General features: G+C 41.2%; 1 protein-coding gene and 1 long non-coding RNA gene across 10 annotated transcripts in view; both read left to right on the top strand.

Moving 5' to 3' along the window:
* The window catches only part of FMNL2 (formin like 2), a 314444-nt gene that overhangs the window by 73033 nt on the left and 217971 nt on the right, over positions 1 to 23440 (top strand). The gene's annotated exons all lie outside the window — the stretch shown is intronic.
* LOC131503683 (uncharacterized) lies at positions 16732 to 21653 on the top strand. The gene is made up of 2 exons (XR_009257528.1): positions 16732 to 18662; positions 18913 to 21653. It is a non-coding gene; the product is annotated as an uncharacterized LOC131503683 (long non-coding RNA).

Below are 23440 nucleotides of genomic sequence, written 5' to 3'. Positions count from 1 at the left end.
CTGTCAGCGCGGAGCCCAACATGGGGCTCAAACTCACAAACTGTGACATCATGACCTGAGCTGAAGTCAGATGCTTAACCAACTGAGCCACCCAGGTGCCCCAGGAAAAAGATGATTTTTAACATTACAGTTCTGAAGGAAAGGCAAGATCATAGTGCTTGTGATGGGGTATAAAGAGTAAACAACAAAGTTCTGTCTTGGGCATGTTTCTGGACTCCTCTTCCTAGAGAACAGCCTTTTATCAGTGTTAATTTCATCTTCTGGCTTTCAGAAAACAGCTGTCACTCCAAGTGCTTGCTGTCAACATGGAACACAGGTTGTGAACATGCTGCTTTTGTGCCAAACTCCTGTCACATGAAGATGTTGACTGTAGCAGCAGACCAGTCCCCATTGCAGCGGAGCCCAGATTTGTGCATCACACCATCACGTTGTCCTCTGATTTAGCCAGTGATATTACTGGTGTCTCTTTCCTGCTGTGAAGTGATTGTCATGGTTGAGAAGACCCTCCTCTGGAAGGATTGCATTTATTCTAACTTCTCCAGATGAGCCTTTGGTCAGAGTTGATGCTGGGTGGATTTAGCATTCTGGAAGGCATTGTGGGAAGGGCTCCGGCATTCTCAGGCCTGACTGAGCAACATGTAGCTGATCAGATTTCTCCCTGACTTGGGAACAATGCTGACGAAATCTGGAGTTTGGTATTGTGACTTCGTTAGTGAGTCTGTCAAGGGGCCCAAGCCTGTTTGACCACCGTCCCTCCCCACCATGTCTGTCTGTGCATGGCTGTTTGGATTCACCATGAATCTTTAAATGTTTTTATTTTCTTCATACAAGCTTCGCTGGCTTCACCAGCAAGTATTTTTAATTAGGAGAAACACAGGAAGCCATCAGTTAGTTTGCATTTCCTTTCCTAAGAGACAGTCAGCCAAATATGTAGTCCTGAGAGAATTAGGTACAGGCAATAAGTTTTTGATAAGAGTTGTGAAAAGAGAGAAATTCTGAGAAGGGAAAGTGAAATGATGTTCCCCAATAAAAGACTGAACCAATAGCAGACATAATTGCTTGTGTGTTTGGGTGTGTGTGTCAGTAATGTGGTGAGGGTTTTACACACCATCAGGGGAAGAAGAACGTTGGAAAAATGGCAGATGTTTACTCCAGACAAGAAATCCATCACTTCCTTTAAGAATCTACCCATTGCCCACATTTGCTCATAATATCCATTGATTTAATTGACCAGACTCTCTTCACAGTTAACCCACTTTAGGCTACGTGGGTAAGCCAGCAGGATTATAGTTGAGCTCAGGTACTGGGGCCTGATCATGTGTTCACTTTACCAGCTAGGGCTTGGTGCTTTCCCTGCCCCCAGCTTCACCTCCATTTTACTCCAATGAAATCTCAGCAAATTCCTAGCACTCTGAATGGTGCAGGTTACGTCAGTAACTCTTGGGTAGCTGAGCACATGGTGGTACCCTTTTATTTGATGTCATAAAATAACCTTGGTACCTTTTGGATTCGAGCTTTTAATTGAACTTCTAGCTAATTCCCCGATGAACATTTTAAGTGAGCAGGGGTGTGTGTTAGCCCTAGTGTGTAGCTTGTGTGATCAGGGGAGGTGACCCCGTTGTGGTGGCCTCCACTCCCCAGCTGAGATCATAAAAGCACCCCAAGTGTTATTTGGAAGTCAAATGCTAGGTCACAGTCCTTTTGGGGGTTAAGCTCTTATGATTTCCTACCCAGGGTTCTTCATCAGCCGGAATGCTAACTAAACTGCCATTTCCTGTACTGTGTTATCACTTATTAAATTTGTTCTTCTTTGTATAACCTGTACAGATGAGGCTGGTTCTTGATCTTCTGTGCTGTCTTTGAGCTCATGGCAAATGGCATTTGGAGCCCTGTGAAGGCTGACCTTGTGTATTGTTTTCATAAGGTAAACAAGGCACAGAAAGAGCACCAAAAGATAGGCTTTTCCCCAAGGGTAGGAGGGGAAAAGGAAGATAGACAATTTGCAGTTTATATAAGAATCTCATTTGGGTGCCGTTTACAGGAGAGTATTTTCTGATTCTGTCTTCAGTCTTATATCCTACCCTTTCTTTCCTCCATACTTGTTACATAATATATTAGTTTTTTAAAAAAATTACAAGCAAAATTTATGCTAGTCTTCTGTTGAATTGATTTTAACTTTTTCCTGGATTAACCTATTTTTAGAGCTTCTATTAATAAGAGACATATGTCTTTCTAAAGACAATAAAATTCATTTGGGACAGGGGAAAGGCAGAAAGAATTTTTGGTTCTAGTCTGATACGTATTCTACAACCGATGGTTAGGTATTCAAAGATTTTTGATCTATCAAGTAGCAATTTTTTAAAAAAATTTTTTTTTTTCAACATTTTAAAATTTATTTTTGGGACAGAGAGAGACAGAGCATGAACGGGGGAGGGGCAGAGAGAGAGGGAGACACAGAATCGGAAACAGGCTCCAGGCTCCGAGCCATCAGCCCAGAGCCTGACGCGGGGCTCGAACTCACGGAGCGCGAGATCGTGACCTGGCTGAAGTCGGACGCTTAACCGACTGCGCCACCCAGGCGCCCCTCAAGTAGCAATTTTATAACAGGCATTTCTGACAGTTCAGTATTGATGAATATCAAAATAATTAAAGACTCCCATGGAATATTAAGCCTGTCCATTTCCTTCTGTCCTGCTTCCTTCTTCCACATCCATTTCCTGTGTCACCTCTTTCTCATTTCTGTAGTTTGTCCATGCTAATTCAAGTACTGATGTGTTTCTATTCTCCTTTTCTTCCTCCTTGTGCCCCTCTGTGCAGAAGGCAAGACCGATGTTAACTGGTCTTGGTAATGTATTGAAGTTGTTTCCATTTTCAGAGAATGGACGGGGAATAGTCTTCATCTCGGTATTTCTTCATCAATAGGTGAAAAGTTTTGTGTATAACACAGCAACCCTTCTCCCTGACAAAAAACTGGAGAGACCTTTTGGTAGGGAAAAATGGAGAAACTTGGATTGACCGAGGCAGAAAGTTACGAGAATACTTGTCTAATAGCTGTGTTAAAGAAAAAATCATTTTTTACAAGTGAAGAAATTTATCTCTTAATATGGTAATGTTAAGGTAAATAGAGGTAAACTGAAATGGGCATTTATTTTCATAATCTGTCTCAACCAAATGATCAAACATTTCTATTGCCATTCGTTTGAACCATATGAATCTGCCATTGTTACAGGTCAAAAATAGTTGAATAACAGGAATCTCAGGTGGTTCAACCCAGCAAACCTGATGAGGAAATGGAGACCCAGGAGGGTTAATCAGCTACTGCTTGTACCCTCCCAACTTTCTGTCCTTGAGCTCCGTAAGCAGTCAAAGTTCATTTGATTCTCTTCCTTTCTTTTTCCTCCTTCCTTCCTTTCCTTGAAGAATTAACAGATATAAAGGAATAAAGGATATCTTTGTAGGAGAGACTGTTGGAAAGTCAAAGTGACTGATATATTGGAGGGTGAGCGGCAGCAACAAAAACTACCTCTCAACACTAGGACGATAATTACACCAACATTTAAAGACAAGGATACAATGGAGCCAGCCTCTATAGAAATGAGTGTATTTAGTCACTGGTCATTTTGTTGGATTGTCTGAGCCACATCATGTTGTCCTTGAGGAGCACGGATTGTGCTATTTTTCATTGCATTCTTGACATGCTTAAAACAAGGCTGCTACAATCTACTGTAGTTGATTGATGCCGGGAACGGGAACGTTTGCTGCACCTAACAATAGCCCTTCTCCATGAAACACTCCATTGATACTTTTAGAACTCATTACTGCTAACCAAACAGTAGTGGTTTTATTACTGTACTAACGGAGCCTGGTACTTGGAGGCTGGGACTTGGGGGAGGGGTGAGGGCGGGACAAGGAATGTGGGCAGGGAAAAAGGACCCCTTTCCATGATTGGTAGTGACCCCCAGAAAAGTTGTTAGACAGGTTCCAATAACACAATGTGATAATTTAGATACAATGAAGGAATTAATATGCATGTGCAAGGATGCACTAAATGAATTATTCCTAGCTGGGAGGAACAAGGGCTCTCTCAGTAAAGAGTCAGCAAGACAGCAGAGTTTTCTATGGCCTTTCCAATAAAGTGATTTGCTTTCTTAAACAGTGCATGGAGGCAGACAAATGAGTTGTGAAAGATAGAGATACTGATGCACACAGGATTGTGCTTGAATTGGCAGGCTCCTCGTTGTGGGCACCAAGACAGACCCAAGTGACAACTTTTAGCCTCTTTTCGTATTTTTTGTAATGTACTTGCGTCTCTCCTTCTCTCCTTTGTTTTTATCTGTTATTCTAATTGAAGTAGTTTATTCATTTACCTTTCGTGAGGTTACTTACATTTGAGGTTTTATCTACCGTCTTACAATTTGTTTTCTATGTAACCTGTTTTATGTTCTTTTCTCTCCTTGACTTTTTTTGGATTAAGCAAAAAATTGTGGTTCCATCTTTCCTGGTTATTGACTTACTAATTCTTTTCCTTTTTTTTTTTTTTCCCCATGGTTATCTCCAGGAGTACAGGATGTATCTTTGACTGCAGTCTAATACAGACTTTTCTTTTCTGTCTTTGTTTTCATACTGCTTGTATTTGGACAAGTTCATGGTTTTTAACGAACCTAACTGGCAGTAGAATAATTATGTCCATATTTCCTGCTTGAATCCCTCCCACAGGAACTGTTATTTACTGAAATTGCTTATAGTAACTCTCATTAAAGCTCTCGTCCAGTGTCACCTGCCCTTGGAGATGCTCCAAGTGGATGTCCCCACTGCTGACTTGTTGGCTCTCTGGAATAAATATGGAAGCTTTCTAGTGTCCCCATGAAGACTCTCAGCTCTTCAACAACAAGGATGTTACTATCCCTTGTGCCATGGCATCCGGTGCACAGCAGTCCATCAGGGGAAATCTGAATAACCAGGCTCACTTCAACCAGATACTGGGGCCCACCTTAGAGTCAGGGTGCATGCTGGAGGGCTTTAGCCCATTTTAGTAAGCTCTAAAGTTAGAGCTCTACCAGTTGCTACCAGTCTCTTCTAGCTGTTTCAGTTGAATCAAGGTGGTCATTGGCTTTCTTCTCTCTGGTCATTCTGTTCCATGCACACATTAACTTTCAGCCGTAGTCACTCACTGGTGGCCACCTGTAATGCTATTAAAATTTTTTTATGAAGTGACAGAACCCTTGAGTATCTATTTGCTGCCATTCCAGGGAAATATGAGGAAAGTGCATGAAAATAATGTATAGAAAGATCCTTAAGTTTCTCTGGGACTTGTTGAGATTTGTGTGCCTGAAGCGTATAAATATGATAAAATCCCAATACACAGTATCTCCCCACAGAGTCTTCTGTGTGTAGGCCACTAATATTTAGGTCATTTTAAGCTGTAATGAAGAAAACCCTTAGTAGAGGTGTAAGCCTTGTCTTCTGGTGCAGCTTTATGTCAGGTCTGTTAAGTAATTGGTTTTCTTTAATAATCCCAGAGATGACTATATATAATATATATGAGTATCCACTTCTCAATGACAGAAGGCTTTTTTGAATCATGCAGGTTCTTTGCTTGGAGACAGTATACTCTCTGCAGAAACAGTTGGATTTGTCAAAATCTAAGTTCCCCATCCAGCTTTCCTAGTTTTTGAGTACCTGTGAATAAGCTGTATTCTTTCTTACCTGTGCAGTAGGGATAATACTCAGCTTATTTCATAGGCTTCTTTTAAGTCTAAAGTTCTATATTGGTTCCTAAAAGCAGTTTTAAACACTGTGAGTCACTCTGTAAATGGGTTTTGTGCATTTTCTCCCACTAGGTGTTTTCCATTTGGACAACTTAGAATATAGGCACACTTCAATAGAGCTTGCTCACGTTTATTTTTGAAGTGGGTGGTGGAACATTGAAACCATTAACCAATACTGAGTTTAAGAGAATCTCTTTCTCCCTTTTTTTCTTTTTTAATGTTTATTTTTGAGAGAGAGAGTAAGAGTGGGGGAAGGGCAGAGAGAGAGAGAGGGAGACATAAAATCTGAAGCAGGCTTCAGGCTCTGAGCTGTTAGTACAGAGCCTGATGCAGGGCTTGAACTCATGAATGGTGAGATCATGACCTGAGCTGAAGCCGGACACTCAACTGACTGAGCCACCCAGGCGCCCCTGTCTCTCACTCAGCATAATTATGCTGTACTTGGTAGCTTCTCCAAGGACATTAAGTTTGTTCCAATTTGGGGCTCCATGATATATAATAGAAGTCAGAAGGGAGAGTTATTCTGCTGCCTTTAAGCACTGTAAACTTTCAGAGAGGAGTTTTCTCAAGATAAATTAGCAATAAGTTGTTTCCTTAGACAAAGGCACCCGGTTGATGTGAATTGACTCTCCAGAGAAATATTTACCACGGCTTCTTCTGCCAAAGTGAATGTGGTCACCAGGGGCAACAATATCCAGACAAGTGCAAGCCCTGAATTCAGATGCTCCTTCATGGGGCTGCCAGCTGGTCTGAAATTTGGAGTGCAGGAAATGGATGAGCAGTGTTGGCTTCCCTGGGTATTGGAAAAACCCTGTTTATTGGAGCATCTGCTAAGCATGGATGGAGGAAAACTCCTTGAGAGACTAGTAAGTAGAGGGATTGTTGTATAGACATACTGCTCAGACTGTTTCGTAGGAAACTTTTTTTTAGTGTTTATTTTTGAGAGAGAGACCAAGCACAAGTAGGGGAGGGGCATAGAGAGAGAGACAGACAGAATCAGAAGTAGGCTCCAGGCTCTGAGCCCTCCATACAGTGCCCGACGTGGGGCTCAAACTCACGAACGGTGAGATCCTGACTTGAGTTGAAGTTGGATGCTTAATGGACTGACAGATGCCCCCAGAGCTGTTCTCTTATCAGGATCCTAGGAGGGCTGGAGAGGGGTGGTGGGGGAGAGAAGGGCATCTCTCGGAAGAGGGTGTTTGGGGTACTTACCACATTTCTGGAATTGACTTGGAGGAGTGATGTTCATTTCTTTTTTCAGAGCAAGATGAGTAGATAGTGACAGTATCTAGTGGCTAGCATTTAAAAAATTTTTTTTAATGTTTATTTATTTTTGAGACAGAGAGACAGAGCATAACTGGGGGAGGGGCAGAGAGAGAGGGAGACACAGAATCGGAAGCAGGCTCTGAGCTGTCAGCCCAGAGCCTGACACGAGGCTCGAACTCACAGACCGCGAGATCGTGACCTGAGCTGAAGTCGGACGCTTAACCGACTGAGCCACCCAGGCGCCCCTAGTGGCTAGTATTTTTGTGTACAACTTTTATGAGGAATGTGAACCCATCTTGTAATTTCTGTAAGAAACTGCATCATTGTTTAGCCCTCACTGTAGGGAGTTGGCTACGTGTTTGGCCCAGCTTCTGTGAAATCACACAGGGTTTCAGACAGATGAAGCGACAGACCACTTCTCCCCTCTCAGCTGCAGCCCTTACAAACGTAGCGCAGTTGGAAGTGCCTGAATCCAGAGCTGTCCGTGCTGTCCTCTAGCCAAACCAACACTGTGACACTTCTGTGATTGGGAGGAAACTTTCAATGAGATTAGATTTTAGTTGCTATATTTAACATTTAATTATACTCTATCGGGATAAGTTTTAATTTCTCAAGCGTTACAGCCAAAGCACGAAAAAAATGGGTCAAGTAAGCCAACAGAATTAAAAAAAAAATCTGGGATCCATTGTATCTCAGGTAATTAATTAGAGCAGCGTGTGGTTATTGACATGTGTGAATGTTTCACGATCTAGAAAAATAGTCCCATTATCTCCTCGATTGAGAGTCTGCTTTTGAAAGGACTTGAAATAATGAGATTCAGGTACGAGTTGTCCTCTGTGGGTATCTGCAGTGAATTCCAATTCTGTGTTGATTTCCACGTTGCTAGTTTCCATGTTTCCCTGGTCTCACTGGGGAGTATAGAGTTGCCCGAGCAAACATAAGGTAGCATGGACAGATCTGACATGTGCTAGGTTCCCCAAGTTAAATGGAAAATATGTGCATTTATCTGGAATCCAGATGATACAGGTCCCTTTTCTGCCCCTTGGGGGCCTGTGATTGAGAGGTGACTTCTTGAGGTTTGTATTGCACTTGGGTTTGTAGTCTCCAGATAAAAAACGTCAAGGTTATGGCTTAACCAGAAGATTTTGGGAGTTCTTTGAGTGGCATGGACACACACAGAAAATCCCTTGGCTTTCTGTCAGCTGAATCTGCTGACTGGTTAGGCTCTTGGGGCAGGGGAGCAGCCTTGCTGTTGGTCGGTACTGTGTGCTGACGGTGGGGCCCAGAGGGTTTGGGGTTATAGTCTAGGGCTTTGGGGGTGTTGGATGTGCAGACACACAGGTATTCCTGTGATCTGTGCACATATATTCAAGATAGGACCTTGGGGCTTAGAATTGAGGGGGTGGCTTTTAAGACAAAAAAGAGAAGAAGGAAAACAGGTCAGCACATGAGGTGTCTTCTCCTTTGCTCTGTTACCGTCTTCGTTTGTGGCTCCAACCTATAACCTGGCCTTCCATGTGCCTCACTGAGTTAGTACTAAACTCTCACTGACCCTGAACTGTTAGTTTGACCTGCTCCCTGTGCTTCTCTGTGCACCAGTGAGGGTATGAGTTAATGCACCGGTTTTAAAAATTATAGCAGCTCTTGGCCCAGTTGGAACCCAGAAAAGTCACTCATTATTCTATTACCTTTCACATGGTAATTTCCTTTTCTCTTAATTTATGTACATAGAAATTTTTTGCCACATTTATTCTTTTAATTGTGGTAAAATAAGGATTTTGCCATTTTAAGCATTTTTAGGTATACACTTCAGTGGTATTTAGTACATTCACATTGTTCAGTCATCACCACTGTCTATCTCTAGGACTTTATGGCTCAATTTGAAACTCTCTCCGCATTAAGAAACACCTTCCCAACCCACTTCCCTCCAGCCCCTGGTAACCTCTATGCTACTTCTCAGTCTCCCTGAGAAAACTGAAAACTTGCCTATTCTGGGCACCTCATATAAGTGGAATATGTCCTTTTGTGTCTGGCTTTACTCAGCATCATATCTTTAAGGTTTATCCATGTGGTAGTTTATATCAGAATTGCATTTTTTTTTTTTAAGGCTGAATGATATTTCATTGTATGTAGAGGCCACATTTTGTTCATCTATTGATAGACATTTGGGATGCTATTACCTTTTAGTGTTGTGAATACTGTTGTAAACATTGGTGTGCACGTGTCTTCGTTTCTGCTTTCAACTCTTCTGGAAATGTACCTAGAAATGGAATTGTTGGATCACATGGTAATTCTGTGATTAACTTGGCACAGTGGCTGCACCATTTTGTATTCTCATCAGCAGTGCACCGGGGTTCTGATTTCTTCATGTCCTTGCCATAACTAGTTATTTTCTGTGTGTGTGTGTGTGTGTGTGTGTGTGTGTCTGTGTGCGCACGCGTGTGCCCGCGTGTGTGTTTTAAATAATAGCTATCCTAATAAGTGTGAAATGATCGCATTGTGATTTTGATTTGCATGTGTGCATAGATTTAAAAAAGTGTTTAAACAGAGCATACTTGTCTTGTGTCCTTGCTCAGTTAATATCTTATCATGTTCTCTTTTGCCTTTAGAATGACGTTTTTAATCATGTCTATCTGGGATCCATGTTGAAGTTGAAGTTTCTCTGAAGAATTAGATTTTGATCCAAGAAGGCATATGAGGCCTTTGCTACAGACAAGAAAAGGACGGAGTAAAACAGTGTGTAGATGCCCCTGAGAATATCCCAGCAGGAAACTGTAGGGCTTTCAGTGCCCATTTTGGGCCTCTGAAGCACTTCACAGTGAACATGTGTGTTGGATGTTCCAGAGTATGGGCAAGAGTCTGGTTGCGAGAGGCAAGTTTCTGGTTGGACTAAATGGATTAGACCAAAACCCCGCCAGGCAACAGAGACAGAGCAGAATCATCCAATTTATCATCCTTTCTCCAAGGCTGAGAGGCTACTAAGTAGTTTGGGAAAACTTTGAAGATGTAGGGAAAGCTTGAGGATAATTGAAAAACATGTCCCCTGCAGGCCAGTTTGTTAAAAGCCCAATTTTACCAAAAGGCTAAGGCAGTGATTAACAAAGCCTTTGAAAAAGAATCTTAAAATACCCCATTAGGAGAGATGACAGGGTATGGTTATAAACGCCAGAGTATTTAAAAGGGAATAATCCTGCAAAAATGAGTGCTTTGTGCGAAGAGTAATTTGGTCACCAAAAATTATAGAAACTTTCAGAAGATACTGAGAATGGCTTGTAAGCAAAAGAGAACTTGGTAGAACTGAGTTGAAACATGCTTACTGTGGAGCTTCATTTGTAAACATGATTGTTAAGACTAAAGCTGAATATTACTTTAAAATGGTAGTAGGAAAACACCCATACCTCTTTCCTAGGGACGACTTTTTAACTTGTAGTTTTGGAAAGAAGCATCTATTTGTGAGTATTGTCTGGGGTGGGGGAGGGAACACCAAAAAACCAAAAGAACAACCATTAGTCAGGTCCCTCCCGGAAAATGGAGATGTGTCCTATGAGGCAAAAGTGACCAGGACCACACATAAGCCTGGGTCATTAGGCATCAATGGTGAGCTCATCCATGCTTCAGGAAGGAGCTGATTAACCATCTCTGAGTCCAAAAATTGCTAGCCAGACACAGTCTACTCTGAGCTGCATGGTCATTCCAGCTGACTGGGTAGAGATTTGCAGATGAGAGCAAAGAGAGGAATGAATTGAATGGACCCGAGGGACTTTATCCACATCTGTGGAATCCAGCTTCATGGAGGGGTTACAGGGGTGGTTTCCTTGAAGACAATCCCTCTGTAAAGATACTTGGAAACACCGTGGTGAAAGGAATTTGACCAGGTTCCACTCTGCATCTCAGTTGTAGAGGAATGATGAACACAAGATTAGTGATAGCAGACCTGGGTTCCGGATGTGGGTTTGCCTGTTGTTTGCCTGAGATGTCTACTGTTGGATGATTAGTCATTCTGGAAGGTTTGTAGGCAACTGTCGGATGCATCACACGTGTGGGAACATTTTGGAATGGTAGAATACTGTAAGCATTGTTACTAGTGGGTCAAATAGTAAAACTGATAGGGAAGAGTAACTCCTCTGTCCTGCTCTGTCCTTAACTCGTTTCCTCCTTTGGTATTACTTAGGGTTCTCTAATCAGTGGATGTAAAGCCCCCATTTAAAGTCTTTGGCTCTGAAGACCTCAGAATTGAATGAATGACTTCAGAGTTGGAAAAATAAATGATTGGCCTAATGTGGACCTTCTGGCGGTTTGCCTAATCCCAAAGCCAGTAACGTGAGGTACTTCAACTAGAGGAAAAATTAGTTGTCTTTCTTTTTCTGTGACAATGTTAAGGTTGCAGGTCAATACTAATGTGTCTGGGAAGCTTAGGAATAATTCTGAAATGTAGGTATCCACGCACTGGCCCTGCAAAGAGGACGCGTGTTGGAGTGGCCACTTAGTTTGTAAAATCTACAAACATGGCCAAGAGTAAATAGTTGATATGTTCAGACTCCCTCAACTCTTCCACATAGGGTTTCCTCCAAGTGCTTATCAAGGGACCCTGAACTCAGTTAGCAACTTATAGAAATGTAAGAGGACTCAATTCTCAAGCATGCTTTCCCATTGTGAATCTCAGCTTCTGTGGAGCTCATTTCCTTTTGTACTGAGTAAAGTGCAGTACAGAGAGAGTACCAGGGATTGATGTTGTAGGAATAATCTGTGATATCTTCATTTACATGTGTTCTGTTTAAATATAATTGCAACGTAATTGCTAAATACAGCGCTACTATGTTTGAGCATCTATCACACGCCAAAGTACTAGGTGCTTGACACTTCCTGTTTCCATTCCTGAGTAACACCTACAAGGTAGGTGGTTTTCCTGATGAAGAAACTGGCTTGGACAAGTCCTATGAAACTGTTCTGGGCCACTGGTTGGGTTTGAAGTGAAATTTGCTTTGCAAACCTCACAATTCCTGAGTTGGTTAAGTCCTGTGCTGCCTCCCATATTTAGCGGAATAGGCTTAAGAAATTCAGGAAAAGTACTTTCTTGTTGAGGCATGTTTTCTTAGTCACAAGTGCTTAAATTTTCTTGTGCGTGCATGAAACATTGTTCCCGGAAGCTGAAATCTTCCTAGGGATTCTCTTGTTCCCATGTTTTACCAGTTGTTTAAGTCATGGATACCGGGTGTGAGGAAATCACATGTGTTTACGATGCCTTGCAAAGAGGCGCCAGGAAGAGGGGTTTGCATCTTGGATTCTCGTCCCAACCTAGCTTAGAATTTTGATTTTCATTATTTTGACTAAATAGTTGATTGAGTTAGGTTGATCGGTGGTTGTCTCAATTTTTTTTAATGCTTCACTGAGGTATTACTTTTGCCACAACTCCCTCATTTTGATGTGTGTTAATGCTTCTGTAGTAGATTTACAGAGTTGTGCCAACATCACCACAGTCTAATTTTAGAACATTCCTGTTGCCCCCAAAAGAAATTTTGCTCTAGTTATCCAGTCTTTTAAGTGCTTCTTTATGGCATTATCCTCTGATTTGATAACAGGCTTTTTAGCTGATGGTGAAGAGGAAGAAAACATTTTGTTTGAATTTTATCAAACATTTAATACAGTATTCATGTCAGGCACTGTTCTGAGTGCTTTGTGAAGATTAACTCACTTGATTTATTGATTCCTCATAACAGCCTTTGAGGTAGGTGCTCTTATTATATGAAGAGATATATAGAGAAGTGATATATCCTGACTAGCGGTGCAGTGCCAGTCATGGTAGACTCAGGAATCAGAACACGTCACTCTCAGTGTTCTACAGCAGCCACGAAATGGGAAAGAGTGGGGGAAGCAGTAGTTAGCCAGATGTGTGAAGTGAGTCAGAAGGAGTAAGCTAGTAGTGTGCAGGAAAGATTCCGGGTCTTGAGTGAAGCCCTGCTCTTGGATGCCTTAGTTACGTGTTAAATAAGTTCTGACAAGTCTGTCCTGGTAGTCTGCACGGCACTTCTTGTCATCCAGGATTCATTGCTATGTTCACTCTGCCTTCTGCCTTGGTGTTCTAGGAAGAGAAACATGCTTTCGTGGACTTATTTTGGTTTATATATTGGGCACCAAAGAGGTAGACTGTCGGGCTAGAGGTCCCTTACCTGAGAGGGGTATGTGTTTCGGTGGGGAGGATGGGGGCTGTGTTCTGGTCAAAAGGTCCTTGGCAAGGATCTGAGAAGCCTGACCTGGAATGATCAGTGACAGGAACTGGGCACAGTCCATTGCCCTGTGTCCTGTCCTTAGACTGGCCCCATTCTTATCGTGTACCTGGTTGTATCATGGCTGTGGGGGTCTTCCCATTAAACTTGTTTGCTTTGAAGCCTGGGACCTTGTCTTTGTTTAGAGAGGTAGTCTCTTGTTCTCTCAGGGCACTAGAATTCTGGAGAGGCAAACCCATAAGGATGGTACAGTGCTTGAGTTCAGCTGCCCACCAAAAATTTCTTGGGAAATGGGGAATCTGGAAAATGCGAGCCATGGTAGTAATTCCATCTTAGCTTTGAAGGGGAAAGCTGTCACTCTAGTTTTTGCTTAGCATTTCTTTCTGTCCTTAGTGCACGGGAAGGGGGTAGAAATATTGAAGTAGTATGAATGAGACCGTGCCCCTCCCATACGAGATATGTGTTCACATTTATATTTAGTAAATATTGATTAGTGGATTTTGTGGGAGGAAAATCTGACTATTGATGATTAATCTGTACTATACATGGGATTCGGTAATTGATGTATTGGCTCATTTCAAATATCCTGGCTTCATGGTTTTTTTCAGACCTACCATCCTTTTATTCTGCCAGGTTATGGCCCATATCTTGCTTCTGGCAAATTATCATCCCGTTGAAGTTATCTGAACTTACTGAAGATCACAGGAGGGTGCCCAAGAGGGAATCCGACAGTCTGTGGAATGCAGGGCAATCTGTCAGAACTGTTTGGATGTATTAAAAATTAGAAAATTGCTGAATTTGAAACGTCACTGCTTTTTTCTTTCTTGCATGAACTTGTGTGGATTTGTTTTGGACTACAGACGTTAAAAGCAAAACTCAGACATAGGATCTATACTGACTGAGGCCCAGTGAGAACTTATGCCTTTAATAATTTATTTTGATCAGTTTTCAAAAAATTTTTTAATGTTTATTTATTTATTTTTGAGAGAGAGAGAGCACAGAAGGGAAGGGACAGAGAGAGAGAGAGAGAGAGAGAGAGAGAGAGACAGACAGACACACACAGAATCCGCAGCAGGCTCCCGACTCTGAGCTGTCAGCACAGAGCTCGACAGGGGGCTCGAACCCTCGAACCATGATATCATGACCTGAGCTGAAGCTGGATGCTTAACCGACTGAGCCACTCGGGTGCCCATATATTGATGAGTTTTATAAGTAGAACAACAACAACAGTATTTGGGTACCTCTTTTGAGTGGGAGATGCTAAGAATATATGAAATGTAACAAAACCACTTCTCCTGATCTAATGAGTATAATGTAGCTTCTCTGTCTTGCATTAATCAGCTTTCTTTCTGTTGGAGTCCTGGATGAGGTGTCAAGCTTAGTCTCTACTTGTAGAGATTAAGTAACTGATGATGACCCAACCTGGTAAACAGCCCTTTCGTCTGGATTTTGCAGCCTCTGCTCAGAGAGTGGTGGGATGCCATCCATGGTATTAGCTCAGGGTCAGTGTAGTTTTGGAGTCTGGATTGTTAACCTTTCTTAGTTTTCTCTGTGTGGACGGGGTGAGGGGTTGGGGTGGGAAGGAGATGGGGATGATTGGCCCTCTGCATGCCTTGTGGCTCTCAGTGGGTTTCTATTAGAACCACATTTGATCCAATGTTTGCTATAATCTTCAAGTGCTAGATGTTAAGTCTTGGCTTGACCTGTGAAACAGCAGAGCTGAACTTTGGGAACCAGAAAAGGGAGGATTCAGAAATTTGAAAGACCTCTTTTCACCAGATGATGTGGATTGGGTGATGGGTAGCTCTTTCGGGGACTCAGGACTGAGACTCCAGGCTTTGACCTTTTGCATTTGCCCACGAGTGAAATATTTGTTTTTGTCCTTCATTTTTTAAGGGACATTCTTTGGCAAATAGAATGGATCAGGTGTCCAGGTTAAGAGACTTTCTTGGCATTTGCCCCTACATAGGTGCAGTTTCCAGTAGTGCAAAAGGCCAATATAAGCTTAAATTCAACTCCCGCTTTCTTTGGATGTTTCCTTAGCTTTGTGTGACACATGGTCATGCCAATTAGTGTAAAGACCCCTAATGTTCTGACTTGTGCAGTGGTATTAGGTACCTCATGGATTGACATGTGGTTTAAATTAGATGAAACTAAAGCACTGATGATAGTTTTTGTTATTTGGTAGTCCCATAATTATTTCCTCCTGCCACATTCCTACAAAAGACCATTCGCTGCATTTTCTACCTCTTGATTTTCGTGGACCTACCTTTCTGTGTACCCAGCTCATTCTGTCACATGGTCTCACACTGCCTTGCTCAATAACCTGACTGCTTCACATATGTGTGTGTAAATATTTACATTTGTAAAATCTCTTTCCAAATTTGTAGAGTTCAGGAATCCGGCCATTCCTTTCTGCCTCCTGCAGGGTCTGGTACAACAGGCATCGGCCAGACACCTACAAGGAACGTTGATCAAAGACGTGTTGGTGCGATTGGTGCTGAGTCTCTAATGTTTATTCACTTTTAACCTTTCAGGTGTGTCCCCCCCCCCCCCCTTGTAAATTAGAAGAGGTTTTCAAGCTGTAAGGAACTTTAAGCAAATCAAGTGCAATGTGCTTATTTTACATATGTACGCATGGAAGCCTAGAATAGTTTAGTCAGTTTTATAACATCCAGTAAGGAGTTAGATGAAGTGAGCAGTCCATTTTCCTGCTTAATTTTCTGCCACTTCTTCAAAATCCAATATGGAGTTTTATAATAAAGCCAAGGACACCGGCCTGTGAGATCTTACTTCCTAGATGATGATGCCATATGCTACCTCAACAGTGGATCGGAGACAGAACTACTTGGGATTAAGTAACTGCACGGTTTCCCTCTGTTCTGTGCTGTTGATTAATGCTAAATCGGACTTAAAGATTCCCGCTGCAGGTGTTGAAAGTGTTGGTAAAATCTCTATAAATGACAGGTAGAATTTTTACTTCTTACATATTTTTCTTACAGCTCTTAAATTCCTTGGCTTAATTGCCAGACAAAAACCAGAACTAAAAAATGATCAGGAATGCTTCTTATATTTGTACTACTTCTCCTTTTTAATAATTGAAGCAAAATAACAAAAGTGCTTTATCTTAATATGCCAGAACCAGTTAGAATTTAAGTCCCATTTATACCAAGTATTTTATTGTGAAACACGTCCCCTAGTTACACCTGAATGGAGTTCTCGTTAGGTGATGTCTGTAATGTTGGGAAGAGATAGGAATCCCCCCTTAGGCTGAACATTCCAAGAAACCCATTGTGTGATCTTTGACAGAATATGCAGAGCGGTTCGCAAGACATTTTAGCGATGTTTTTTGGAGGATTCTGAGTTGATTGGTTGGACATACCCTTAATTAACATTTGGTTATACATTATGGAAGATGTATGGTAGGGGCTTGTCATGTCTGGGATGATGAAGGTGGGTTTTTTTTTTTTTTTTCTTGTTTTTTGTTTTTTTTAAATCCCTCATTGCCACCATGGAAAATTATTAAAGAGTTATGGCATCTGAGTAAATGGAGCTGGGAGATAGAGAGGAAGGGAATAAGAAAAAGAAGTTCAGGGTGTTTTAGGCCACAGTGGACCTTGAGCTGTGTGAGTCATGGGGTACTTATTTTCATAGCTGTCTGTGGCTGAAACCCCACCAGAATAGCTGTAGGTGTTAGGAATAACAGTCTAGCAGGGTATTTGTGTATTGAGAAGACCTTTATTAGTGCTGCTAGTGGCACAGACAAGCAGCCAGTGGAAAGACACACAGACAGCAGCGCCTTCAGTGTCTCGTATCACTTATTTTATTCACCTTTAGTTCCAAAGGCAGTGTTACTGTACCCTCTGAGTGCTCAAGAATTGTTTGTGTAATCCTTGGAAATTCAGCCCTCATTTCATCAAATAACAGGATGAACACATACTCAGCCTTGAGTGAAATGTGTTTTTTTGATCATCAGTGAAGACACTCTAGCTCTGATTTCATTGGTCTGAGGTGTGGGACGAAGAGACTGGAATTTTTTTTTTTTTTTAAAGCTCCCCAGGTGACTTCGATAGGCAGCTGAGGTTGAGATGTGTCTTTCTTAGAAGACACGAAGAGGCTTACAGAGCAATGATATATTTTACCTATGCTCGTTGCTTGACAGTTTCAGAAAGGCTGTGTATAGCCTATTGCTATTGTTAATTTGAGTTACCATAAGGAAATAAACTTAAAGGTTGAGTTTATCACCTGTTCACATTTAGATAACTCCAAGAAACCTAGAAGGTATTTGTATGAAAAGTAAATTTTTAAGCACAACTGAACCATCTGAGGAAACAAATAGTCAAGCGCTTACAGCATACAGGGCCTGCTCTCTGTGTGCTGGTCCCCAGCTCTTCACTGCACCCCCCCACCCCCACCCCTCCAGGCAGGTGGCTCATGTAATAGCAGACCTGGTGTTTTGTATTCCCAAACCTTCAGTGGACCTTTTCCTACCCCATAGGAGAGGATCATGCCAATCTGGTTTGTTTCTCCTAGTCTGATGTTGGAATGATTGGGAACAGGAAATGATTCTGATTAGGCCCCAAACAAGCATAAAATGAAAACCAGTGCTCTAACCACGAACTTCTAAAATAAATTATGCAGAAGAATAAAGACAAGCAGGGAAAAGTTAGTTTAAAATCATTTGTTGTTTCACCTTCTATATCTTTTCTTTCCTTCCTTTTCTTCCTTCTAGCAACATAACATCTCTCTTAAAAGGAGATTAAAACTTTCAAAGTAATGTGTGCAGTGAAAACGTGTCAAAAGGTAGAAGATGAAAAATAAGACTTTTACCCTCTTGATGTGTTTTCGAAATGCAAATTCCATTCCCCAGTATAACTAGGTAATCTCTGAAGTTTTTTTTATAAATCAGAGTTTTAGATTTTAGAGCAGGGCCCCTGGGACCAAATATGTGGATTGTATATAGGTTACACTATGGATAACTCCCTGTGGTGTTGGGTGGTGTATACCCCCCCGGCCATATGATATGCTTGCTCTTTATAGAGTATACATACATTGCCTTCAGAGCAAAATGAAGTAGAATTGTACTTAATGTACTGTCCTGTCTCTTGTCTTTTTCACTTAATAGCGTATAATGGAAACTTTGCCTTTGTTTTTATTCATTTAAAAATTTTTAAAAGATGTTTATTTTTGAGACAGAGCATGAGCAGGGAAGGGGCAGAGAGAGAGGGAGACAGAGAATCTGAAGCAAGCTCCAGGCTCTGAGCTGTCAGCACAGAGCCCGATGCGGGGCTCAAACTCACGAACCATGAGATCATGACCTTAGCCGAAGTTGGACACTTAACCGACTCAGCCATCTAGTAAGAGTATTACTGTATTGTCATGTTGCCAAATTATTCTTTAAAAGGTACTGATTTAGGGGCGCCTGGGTGGCGCAGTCGGTTAAGCGTCCGACTTCAGCCAGGTCACGATCTCGCGGTCCGTGAGTTCGAGCCCCGCGTCAGGCTCTGGGCTGATGGCTCGGAGCCTGGAGCCTGTTTCCGATTCTGTGTCTCCCTCTCTCTCTGCCCCTCCCCCGTTCATGCTCTGTCTCTCTCTGTCCCAAAAATAAATAAAAAACGTTGAAAAAAAAAATTAAAAAAAAAAATAAATAAAAGGTACTGATTTACATTCCTATCAGTGTGTGCAAGTACTTGCTTACTTGTTTCCCCCGTTCTCACCAACTTTGCATTTTACCAAACTTGAAAAATGTTTGCCTGTTGTTTGGTAAAATGTTTATTCCAAAAATGTTTTTAAGTGACTCCTATGTGTTAGGTTTTGTGTTTGGTGCTCGAAGACTATAGTAAATTGCAGGCCTGGTTCCTGATGTTATAGAAGTTCAGGGTTTATATAAGTGAGGGACAAAAAGTAAGCAAATCACAATTTACAATTACTTTGTGTATAAATTTATCATGGAAACAAAGGGGCAACTGTAATAATCTGTTATGGTTTAATTTAAAGCTTAAAATGCCACAGAAATAGGCCTTGTTGCTGCAGTGTTTTTCTTCTCCTTTGTAATACATTTTCTGTTTGATTTCTTGTTGTATCTTCTAAGTAATCTATGTCTAGAATTCAAGAACCTTTTCCTTTCGCTCCAGATGCATTAAATATACAGTGGATGCCAACTCTTCAGCCTCTCCTTTCAGAACATTTCTAAAATGATACCATTTTTCTTTTTTAGGGGCCTACTGTACAGTGCATTGTGAAGATGAGAAAGTTCTAGTAATTTGAAGTAAGAGTTGATAGAAAACCTTGTGTTTTAAATAAATTGTGTTTTATAATTCTGTAATGTGCTTATTGGTCTCAAATAATCGGTGACTTTGGATAGAAATAGCTTAGGTTGTGGGATAGCAAGAGTTCCTAGTTTTTACTGTGTGTCATATACACCTTAGTGCAATGTCTGATGTCCTTTTTCTGGTCTGTCTAGAGCTTTGCCTAACATTGTTGCATGAAAATGCTTAAAGCCTGAGGCATTGTGCAGTATCCATCCAGATGTGCCCATGTAGGGCTGTTCCCTCTTGGGCTGATGCCCTTGCCTTAAATTGTGTGTAAACCTCTGCTTCCTTATTACTAGAGTCTGGTTCAGGGCCTCCTCTCAGAACTGGAGCATGAATTGGCAATAAATGTCCTGCCTGTAGCGATTTATTTTTCTTTTCTACACCGTTTCAGAGATAGAAATTTTCTTGAAATTTGAAGGGAGAAAAGACTAAAAGCCTAACATTTCAATTTGCCAGCTATTGCTGACTCGTAATAAAGCACTGCTGTCAAATTAGTGTGGTTAGTGTTTGTGAACACATCCCTTAAATGACCCACTTCTCTCACTTCCTTCCCGTCGAATGCTCTTTGTAGTTCCCATCTTCAAGTTGCTTTCCATTTTGGTGGAATTCTTTCACTTTTAACTTCTAAGTTTTTTTAAGAACTTGATCTTCTCAAATTTGTGTCTAAATTGATACAGAACGTTAGGAATCCAAGACCTGATCTTGCTCCCGAGAGCCATGAGTGTTACATTAAACAGGTTAAAATTTCTATGCTGTAGTTTTCTTCTCTGTAAAAGGAAGATGTTGGACTAAAGAGTCACTTTTTTTTTTTTTTTTTTTTAAGTAATCTCTTCACCCAACTTGGTGCTTGAACACACGATCCCAAAGATCAAGAGTTGCAAGCTCTACTAACTGAACCAGCTGGGTAGCCCTCCATCTTTTTCATTCAGGTCAATAATTGCTTGCATATACTGCATCTACCTGTTGGTCATGAATTAAAAAAAAAAAAAATGTTCGAGCAGGTGTGGACTGTGAGCAGTCACTTTGGGATGTTTATTTTATCAAACAATTATCCCCTCATTTACAGAGTGAAACGGTATTCATTTTCCATGTGGAAGTTGAGAGATTATAATCTGAGTTTAGGAAATGTGTTTTCCTGTTAGTCTGCTTTAGAACTTGGGGCCAGGCGCTTCTTTGTGTCTTGGCAAACGGACTCGGTGTGTGCTGGGCCCTTTACATCTCTGTTAATGTTCTGGTAGGTCTAAATGAACACTGTACTGAATGTGTTTTACTAAAGTCATTTAGTTGGGATGAAAGTGAAATACCATTTTCTAATGGCCTTCTAGATGACTTAGAGCCTACTAGGTCTATGGAGCTGGTTGAAGGCAGGAACACTGCATGGAAAGTTAGAGTTTAATTCACTTACTTTTGTATCTGTTAATCCCTTATCTTTCTTTAAAGTTTTGTTTCAGAATTTATTCAGGATATATTCCAGCAGATCCTGAGATTACAAGACCCTAATTTTTTCCCCGCCTTATTCATGGTTAAAAGTGGACCTGAAAAGTGCATTTCTTAGACTGCTTTTCCTCTGTTTTGAATGCTTGTATTTTGCTTTGCAAAAAGGGCAGAGTGACTTTTGGGCTAAATGCTCAGCTGGTGTTTTGTTGCTTTCTGCAGAGATCTTGAAAATAATGGTTCTTTTAAGGTCAATTGTTATTTTCTTTATCATATGAAGAAAAAAATAAGACCTTTAGGAAGCACTGCTTTAAATGATCTTCCTTGAATATTAGTTCACTGTTACTTCCTCCCAAAATGGAGGAAATAACCTCCTGTTATAGGCTCATTGTAAGATTCAATTGAGATAATGATGTGAAAACATTGAAACCCAGACCTAAGAGGAATTGAGTTAATCTAGGATTACTTATCAATGTCTCAGTAACTGAAAGTTTAAAATGTGTTTTGTCTACCAGCTTACTCCATGTGTGCAGTTAATCCAAGAGGCTCTGTTTTTCAGCAAATGGAGAAGGAGTCATTTCTTTAGGGATCATAGTATGGGATGAAACATTCTAGCTGCCACAGGAAACATGTTTTTTTTTTTTTTTTTTTTTTTTTTTTTGAAACCAATGCAATTTTGACTTAGTCACTTAAACACCAAGTGACACCGTATTTAGCTTCAGGTACCATAATTTGTGTTAGCATTATGTAAAACTTATAGCACCTTGGCTAAATAGTAGGAATTAATGTGCCATGTGCCTCTTTTAAGATTAAATCTGAACATTTTTAGTCTGAAAAGTATTCTGTTTTTGAGAAAAGATTCTTTCTTTGCATGAAACTTTATGAAATATGGTTTATGCTATTGTTATCAGTGTTTGGCTACTATCTGTGTAAAAGGAAAATGGTGTCCTTGTATGCTGAGTGCGTGCGTGTGTGTGTGTGTGTGTGTGTGTGTGTGTGTGTGTGTGTGTGTGTTGACTCCTGAATCGGGACCGGTGGTTGCAGTTTTTAGAGTCTCAGATGATTTGAGTCTTCACCTCCACTTTACTTGCATTCTGGTATGGCTTGTGTTGATTGAGCGTGTTAAAGCTTGACATCATGATTCAGTCATTTTCTGATTTTGCAGTAATTCAAAGTGGAGCGGAAGCATCATGAGAAAATCATGCCAGTTTTCTTAAGGTCTGACACACCCATCTTAATTTACAGTCTTGTTCTAAGGATGCACCGGGAAATACACACATAGCCCAGTGAGACATCTGAAGGGACTTGGCTGCCTCCTGTCCTTTTCCTGTCTCCTCCCTTTGTTTTCCAGATGCATCAGCAGATGGCTGTTCAAAGCTCTAAATTTGTACCTTGTGTGACCTTTAGCCTGGAGAAAGGCAAATCTCTTCTGAGGGTGCACTTCCAGGCCATTCCACAAAGCTCTCTTGTTAGTCGTCTTAAGTAAATTTGTTTTTGGATGTTCCTTTTGAGGTTTAAATAGAGTAGCCTTTCTTGGGACTATAACACGTTGAAAGGTGAGTGAGACAGACCTGGAGAATGTTCCATGATAGTTTGAATCCTGTGCTATACTTACACTGAAGGTTGGCTTTGAAAGAATTTTTTAGCCTTTGAATCGTGTTGTCAGGCTATACGGCTGAGGAGGTGTTATCTTTGGAATCTGGCAGTCCTGGGTTTGAGTTCTACTCTGGCTGTATGCTATCAGATCATACCTCCTTGAACTGTTAGTATTTGATGAGGTCCTATACATACACAGCCCATCACTGATCGTGGACCTAACAGGTGCTTGATAAATGGTAAGTCACTTAATTTCCTGTCATAAGAAGTTATTCTTAAATCTCTGTATTCAAGGGCAGAAGGCTCTGGAACTAATGAAGGAAAGGGAAGTAGTGTGTTGCCAAGCGGAGAATCAGAAAGAGGATCATGTGAATAATTTTATTAGCTTTTTATCTATTGTATAATTCATTGCCTTAGGAACTTTTCAGCTGTTAGTATCATAAACAGAGAACGCAAGTTGTCTTGAAGAAGTGGCATGCCCTTGTTTGTGACGACTCGTTTTATGGGCGAACTCATACAGGGTTAACATATGTCCATAGGCCAAAAGACCTAACGTTGGTCGGTCATTATGGAGGAGAGAAAATAAACCCCACCTCCCTTGCCTTCCCACTGCCAGGCTGCAGGGTTAGCTTGAGAATGGGAAATCTTGTGTAGTGAGTTGACTCTTACTGTCCTGTAATAAGGATATCAAGGTTGGTTTGACAGTGAAGTTGAATGTTTCTGGGCATGCTGTTCGCCTGCAAGTTGAAAGAAGTTGGAAAAAAGGTACGTGGGGTTGTTGAGCATAATGGCCTAAGGGACCTTGGGTAAAACGTCACCACATTAGGTCAGCTATGAC

The sequence above is a fragment of the Neofelis nebulosa genome, chromosome 2 (genome assembly GCF_028018385.1).
Source record: "Neofelis nebulosa isolate mNeoNeb1 chromosome 2, mNeoNeb1.pri, whole genome shotgun sequence".
NCBI classification, from domain to species: Eukaryota; Metazoa; Chordata; class Mammalia; order Carnivora; family Felidae; genus Neofelis; species Neofelis nebulosa.
This window is presented reverse-complemented; position numbering and strand designations above follow the sequence as displayed.